The sequence below is a fragment of the Eriocheir sinensis genome, unplaced genomic scaffold (assembly GCF_024679095.1).
Source record: "Eriocheir sinensis breed Jianghai 21 unplaced genomic scaffold, ASM2467909v1 Scaffold7, whole genome shotgun sequence".
NCBI classification, from domain to species: Eukaryota; Metazoa; Arthropoda; class Malacostraca; order Decapoda; family Varunidae; genus Eriocheir; species Eriocheir sinensis.
This window is the reverse complement of record NW_026112053.1, coordinates 197,501-205,000: the sequence shown is the minus strand read 5'-3', so window position 1 is coordinate 205,000 and position 7,500 is coordinate 197,501. Positions and strand designations below refer to the sequence as shown.

Sequence of the window (7,500 nt, the reverse complement as noted above, 5' to 3'; positions counted from 1 at the left end):
GAACTCGTGTCGTCCATCACGTGGCTGATGTGGGCCCAGCACGCTACCACTTCAGCCACCGCCTACCCACATCTGTTAGCAGTTACGCGGCTAGTTTGTCTTTTTGATTCCATTTCTGGGACGGAGTTAGTTAAAAGTGTTGGATTTTCACAGAGTTAAGTCGACATAATACAAACCCAGTCGTGAAAAGTGATATAATAATTTAAAATAAGAACGTAAGAAAATTATCCAACCTCTTCTTGAATGTGTCTGTCGTACTGACACTCACAGCATGACTGCCAAGCCTGTTCCACTCATCCACCACTCTGTTGGTGAACCAGTTCTTGCCTAGGTCTTTGTTGCATCTGAATTTATTTAACCTAAACCCATTTCCACGTGTCCAACCCGGCTCTTCTACAACCAAAACCCTATTGTCACCCCCTTATTAAAGCCCTTCATCCATTTATACACTTCAATCAAGTCTCCTCGTAACCTTCGCCTTTCTAGTGACCCGCGCCATGAATCACGGGCCACAGAGACAAACCAGACGCACGACGTCCAAAAAGTGATGCGTGGGTTTACACTTGAGGCGTCACGCAGGGTCGGGGCGGGGCGGGGCGGGAAGGTGTTGGGCGGTATAAAGAGAGGCGGCGCGGCAGCCCGTGAACTCCAGAAGACAGCGAAAAATAGCCAATCAAGAAAGGCATCAGACAACTTACTACCTAACGGGGAGCTTACGCCGGGGGAGCGCGTCGCTTCACTCACCTGCCGCCTCCACCTCCGATGGTCCCCTCGAGCAAGCTCCCACGCAACTGCCCTCCCCATTCTAAGCCACTCCTGGCAGGATCGATTAACTTGCCCGGGAGTCACGTGGGCGTCCCCTTGGTCTCCTCCACCCAGGGTTGTCTCGTACACACAACCCTGTGGGCAGGATCGACGTCCGGGAGGCGCGCCACGTGCCCGTACAGCCGGAGTTGGCGTTCACGGACTAAGCTGGTGACAGGCCTCGAGTCAGCTTCATGGAGCAGTCGCTGGTTCACACGAAGTCACTCCAGCGATGCCCCGCGACCCTGCGAAGGCACTTGGCATCGACACGCCTCTCCAAAAGGGGCTTCGTGGTGCAGTGGTTAGCACACTCGGCTCACAACCGAGAGAGCCCGGGTTCGATTCCCGGGCGGAGTGGAAAAATTTGGACGGCTTTTCCGATACCCTACGCCCCTGTCCACCCAGCAGTAAATGGGTACCAGGTATTAATCGGGGGTTGTGTCCCGTCTCCTGGGGTCTGTTCCCTTCTCCTATTATTCCTTCCCCTTCTGTTTCTCTCCGGCATATGACCACAGATGTTGCGCCGACTAAACGAAACTTTCCAAACTACGCCTCTGCAACCCACTGTTCAGTGTCCATGTCTCACAGCCACACAGCAAGACAGGGAGCACACGCGACTCATGGTGACACAATATCTCCAAAAATATCCACACCTTGTTTAGAAAAATTTAAGAAGTTATTGTTGTAATCAAGGTGAACGGTGAAGACCTTATTCAGCTTAGACTCGCAGGTGAGTCTTGCTCAGGGAGTCTGAGGAAACTTGCACGGAATTATCGAGAAGCCTCACAGAGTATGTCAACAGGCCTCAAGGTGAATGTGGCAAAGATAAAGGTAATGTTTAACAAAACCGGCTGCCTGGACAACAAAACTAATGATCGGGAACGAGACGCTTGAAGGAGTAGAGGAACACGTACCAAGGACAAGCACTTAGGGCACACCCAGACCAGCAGGAAGGGAAGTAGAACAGAGAACAGGAATGGGAGGGAGAGCTTTGGGTGACTATGGTAATGTTATGAACAGCAACCCGCCACTCCCTGCAGAGGTGTAGTCAGTGTGTGCCGCCCAGGGAAGTATTCGTGTTAAAATACATTCGAATACAGTATTTTGGTGTATTCGTTTTCATATTCGAATAATCATTGATAGAAATCAAAGTATTCTCATTCGTATTCGAATACAAGGGAAAAATATTCGTATTTTGCGAATAATCTGACAAATGCCTCGAAATTTATTATAAGAAATAACAGCCGCTGTTCCTTACAACTCCAGCCCCCGGGGCGGACTTGTAATGGACGTGTATAGTACAGGTTCATGGCTCATTTATCTGTTGCATAACTTTATAACAGTGCTGTACCCGGTTACGGTACGTCAAGAAGGTATTTTTCAATGAAAAGTGTTCACGAATGCATTCATGAATACTTTCAAGAAGTATTCGTATTGGTATTCGAGTTATAACCATTTCAGTGTATTCGAATTCGTATTCGTATTCGTTGTAAATAGAAGTATTCGTATTCGTTGTAAATAGAAGTATTCGTATTCGTTGTAAATAGAAGTATTCGTATTCGTTGTAATTAGAAGTATTTGTATTCGTTGTAAATAGAAGTATTCGTATTCGTTGTAAATAGAAGTATTCGTATTCGTTGTAAATAGAAGTATTCGTATTCGTTGTAAATAGAAGTATTCGTATTCGTTGTAAATAGAAGTATTCGTATTCGTTGTAAATAGAAGTATTCGTATTCGTTGTAAACAGAAGTATTCGTATTCGTTGTAAATAGAAATATTCGTATTCGTATTCGAATACACAACTCTTGTATTCCCTCCATCCCTGGTGCCGCCAGTCCTAACGTTAACACAGGCGCCGCACAAAACATTTAGAAGGTTCACAAGCGCACCGAGAGGAAGGAAGAGAAAGATGGTGACAGTAACACGGAGGGGCAGGCAGCGAGCACCCCGGGCCAGGGACGGACGAAGGGTAATGATATTTTTTTTTTTTTTTTTTTTTTTTTTTTTTTTTTACGTCGTTGCCTATTGCGCCGGTAGGCATCTTCCCGGTGGGGCCTGATGGTCGGCCCAAGGCTTCTTCCAGGTGGGGCCTGATGGTCGGCCCAAGGCTTCTTCCAGGTGGGGCCTGATGGTCGGCCCAAGGCTTCTTCCAGGTGGGGCCTGATGGTCGGCCCAAGGCTTCTTCCAGGTGGGGCCTGATGGTCGGCCCAAGGCTTCTTCCAGGTGGGGTCTGATGGTCGGCCCAGCCCGTTCTGGCGCAGGCGAGTGTTTATAGTGGCGCCATCTTGCATTGGCACATGCTGCCCCCCGGAACTCGTACTTGATTCGCTTGGACGGCTTCCTCTAGAGTCCGGGTTGATGGGTGGTCTTCAGGACAGCATGTGGGTAGTTTTAAGCCACTCGGCGGTGACCGAAAAATCCGAGTGGTAGCGTGAGGATTCGAACCCGCGTCTCAGGACTATTAAGAACAAGAAATGGACGTGGGCAGGTCATGTCACGCTGATAACAGACGGACAGCCAGCGTAACAGAGTGCCAACCCAGGGATTGTAGAAGTCAAGGCGGACAGTGGACCAGGTGGAGAGGTGGAATTAGAACCTTTGCCGGGGCGGGATGGAGCACACTAACACCAGACAGAGGACCAGGTGGAGAGGTGGAATTAGAACCTTTGCCGGGGCGGGATGGAGCACATTAACACCGGAGAGAGGACCAGGTGGAGAGGTGGAATTAGAACCTTTGCCGGGGCGGGATGGAGCACACTAACACCAGACAGAGGACCAGGTGGAGAGGTGGAATTAGAACCTTTGCCGGGGCGGGATGGAGCACATTAACACCGGAGAGAGGACCAGGTGGAGAGGTGGAATTAGAACCTTTGCCGGGGTGGGATGGAGCATATTAACACCAGAGAGAGGACCAGGTGGAGAGGTGGAATTAGAACCTTTGCCGGGGCGGGATGGAGCACACTAACACCAGACAGAGGACCAGGTGGAGAGGTGGAATTAGAACCTTTGCCGGGGCGGGATGGAGCACACTAACACCAGACAGAGGACCAGGTGGAGAGGTGGAATTAGAACCTTTGCCGTGGCGGGATGGAGCACACTAACACCAGACAGAGGACCAGGTGGAGAGGTGGAATTAGAACCTTTGCCGTGGCGGGATGGAGCACATGAACACCAGACAGAGGACCAGGTGGAGAGGTGGAATTAGAACCTTTGCCGTGGTGGGATGGAGCACACTAACACCAGACAGAGGACCAGGTGGAGAGGTGGAATTAGAACCTTTGCCGTGGCGGGATGGAGCACACTAACACCAGACAGAGGACCAGGTGGAGAGGTGGAATTAGAACCTTTGCCGGGGCGGGATGAAGCACACTAACACCAGACAGAGGACCAGGTGGAGAGGTGGAATTAGAACCTTTGCCGGGGCGGGATGGAGCACACTAACACCAGACAGTGGACCAGGTGGAGAGGTGGAATTAGAACCTTTGCCGGGGCGGGATGGAGCACATGAACACTAGACAGAGGGCCAGGTGGAGAGGTGGAATTCAGAGCTGGGCAAGTGCGGTACTTAGTGCGGTAGTGCGGTAGTGCCGCATCACAAAAAAGTACCGCACTACCGCAAACTTTCTAAAAATACCGCACTACCGCGGACTGCGCTGGGAAATCCTGCGAAACTTTTTTCGGTACTTAGAAAACCATCGAAGACATTTGCAGCGCGGCACGCTCACTTAATTATTATTATTATTTTTTTTTTTACAGTGAATCGGACTCAATCAGTCAGTCGGTATCAGTCATCAGAATCAGTGATTCACTCATTCTGACTTTTCAGTTATTGATCAAAATTAAATACTAAATGAATAACTCAGAGTAAATCTGTTCGTCACTCAACCCAAGGCCATGACTGCCTCTGACGATGACTGTACATGGCAGTGAACAACAGTACAAGCAAGCACTAACATGATCGCCGCTCAGTCTCATGGGCCGTACAAATTTTTATTTGATGCATAACATAGACACTATATCTGTTTTTTAACTTCATTGTAACTTCTCTATTTTTCTCTCTCTCTCTCTCTCTCTCTCTCTCTCTCATCAATGTAGCCAAGATCGATATTGTTTGATTATAATAATAATAATAATAATAATAATAATAATAATAATAATGTATTATTATTATTATTATTATTATTATCTCCTCGTTGAAATTTCCATGTGGTTTCCTCGCTGAGGCCTGAGACGCCAGTGCTTAGAGCTTTCCCACGCTATTACAGTTGCAGTTGATGTGTTTTGTCTTAATGTGTTGGACAGTTTGAATAATGTTTCGCTGTTCCCGTCATGACTTTCCTATATTAGTAAGCTTTCGTTTTCGCTCAAACGCCGGAAAATTCCTCCCCTTCCTACCCTCCTCCCCTTCCCCTTTAAGAACATAAGAACATAAGAACGCAGGAGTCTGCAAGAGGCCGGTAGGCCTGTACGAGGCAGCTCCTTTGACCCTAAGCTCCCGTGTATCTAACCCCACCTAATATCGCTGTCCATGAATTTATCTAGTCTATTTTTGAATGTGACAATTGTATTGGCACTCACCACATGACTGCTAAGCCTATTCCACTCATCCACCACCCTGTTAGTAAACCAATTTTTGCCTATGTCCCTGTTGAATCTGAATTTATCCAGTTTAAACCCGTTACTTCGTGTCCTACCTGGTTCTCTTACCAACAAAACCTTATGAATGTCTCCCTTATTAAAGCCCTTCATCCATTTATAAACCTCGATCATGTCTCCACGCACCCTTCGCCTTTCTAGAGAATGCAAGTTTAACTGTTTGAGTCTTTCCTCGTATGGCAAGTTTCTCAACCCCGGAATCATCTTAGTCATCCTCCTCTGCACCGATTCTAACATTTTGATATCCATTCTATAGTAGGGTGACCAGAACTGAACCGCATAGTCAAGATGAGGTCTAACTAATGCTAAATATAGTTTGAGGAAGACTTGGGCTTCTGTTGCTTACGCTCCTTGAAATAAATCCCAGTACCCTATTAGCTCGATTTCTAGCTTGAATGCATTGTGCCCTTGGACGGAGATCAGAGCTCACTAAGACCCCTAAATCCTCTCGCACCCAGACCTACTTATGAGAGTGTCATTTAAGCAATAGTTATGTGAGGGGTTGTTCCTACACTCAGAATACTGCACTTCCTACATTGAACTCCATCTGCCATTTATCCGCCCAGTCATATAATCTGTTGAGTTCACCTTGGAGAATACTAGCGTCCTGATCCGACTCAATTACTCTACCGATCTTGGTATCATCTGCAAATTTACTAACATCACTACTAATTCCTGTGTCTAAGTCATTGATATAAATAATAAACAAAAGTGGACCTAATACCGAACCTTGTGGGACACAAAAATTAACCCATCCCCAGTCAGATCTTTTACCATTGATTTGCACTCTTTGCTTCCTATTGCTAAGCCACGCCTTGACCCAGTTCAAAACTTTACCCTCTACTCCGTGAGCCTGTAATTTAAGCAACAGTCGTTGGTGAGGAACTTTGTCAAACGCTTTACTAAAATCAAGATAGATTACATCATAATTTTCATCTCTGTCAACCGCCTCAAATACTTTATTGTAGAAGGACAAGAGATTGGTGAGGCATGACCTACCTTTTGTGAACCCATGCTGCGAGTCGTGAATTAAGCTATGTTTCTGTAAATGCTCTGAATGTTCCTGGCTATTATGGACTCCAGCATCTTCCCTATAACCGATGTTAAGCTAATTGGGCGATAGTTTGAAGCAACTGACCTGTCCCCTTTTTAAAAATCGGCGTCACATTAGCTACTTTCCATAGGCTCGGCACATAGTTAGTATTTACCGACATCTTAAAGATGTCGGTTAGTGGGTCACTGATTATATCATCTAGCTCCTTTAATACCCTCGGAAATATCAAGTTAGGACCTGGCGACTTGTTATTCTTAAGCTTATCTATCTCATCCTGAACTACTTGCCTGGTAATGATTATATCCCTCAATTTATCGCCATCCCCGCCCTCGTACACCTGAACTCTTTCCGGTATAGTCGTTCGATCCTCCTGTGTGAATACTGAAAGGAAGTAGTCGTTCAACAATGTGCTCATATTTTCGTAATTTTCTACTAGCTCCCCTGTGTTTGATTTCAGCGGTCCAATTTTCTCCGTGTTTTTGTTCTATACATCTGAAAGAAGCCCTTAGGATTACTTTTCGCCTCATTTGCTACTTTGATCTCATAGTTCTTTTTGCTATCCTGGTGTTTTTCTTAACTAATCTAGATGGTTCGACGTACCGGCCCCTGAGATGTGTTTCCCATTCTTTATTTTCTGATAAATTCTCTTTAACCCAATCTCGTGTTTTAGTCCACGAGTCATCCACTTAGGATCATTGTTTTTTTCTAAGTGTTCGCTGTGGTATATGCTGTTCTTGCCCTCTACTATTACTCTAACTAAATTATTGTAAGACATTTCTACCTGGTTCTCCTGGCTCTCCAATCCGCAGTTCTGGCCCTCATGAATCCCTAAATTATCCCAGTTTACCCTTCAAGATATCTTCGAAGCCCTCGTAGTTTGCTCTTCTAAAATCTGGCACTAACACTGGGTTTGGATCACGGGTTACCGCCCAGTCTAACCTAAAACGAACCGTTCTGTGATCACTATTTCCTAACTCTCCGCCCAC

General features: G+C 46.5%; 1 long non-coding RNA gene across 2 annotated transcripts; it reads right to left on the bottom strand.

The window, feature by feature from the left end:
* Positions 1-3,339: 3,339 nt before the first annotated feature.
* Positions 3,340-4,298, bottom strand: LOC126993945 (uncharacterized). Of its 2 annotated transcripts, XR_007748595.1 has the most exons (4): positions 4,217-4,298; positions 3,741-3,876; positions 3,537-3,604; positions 3,340-3,468 (listed from the first exon to the last, which is right to left on the bottom strand). It is a non-coding gene; the product is annotated as an uncharacterized LOC126993945 (long non-coding RNA). The 2 variants fall into 2 exon arrangements; XR_007748596.1 differs by lacking the exon at positions 3,537-3,604.
* Positions 4,299-7,500: the final 3,202 nt, after the last annotated feature.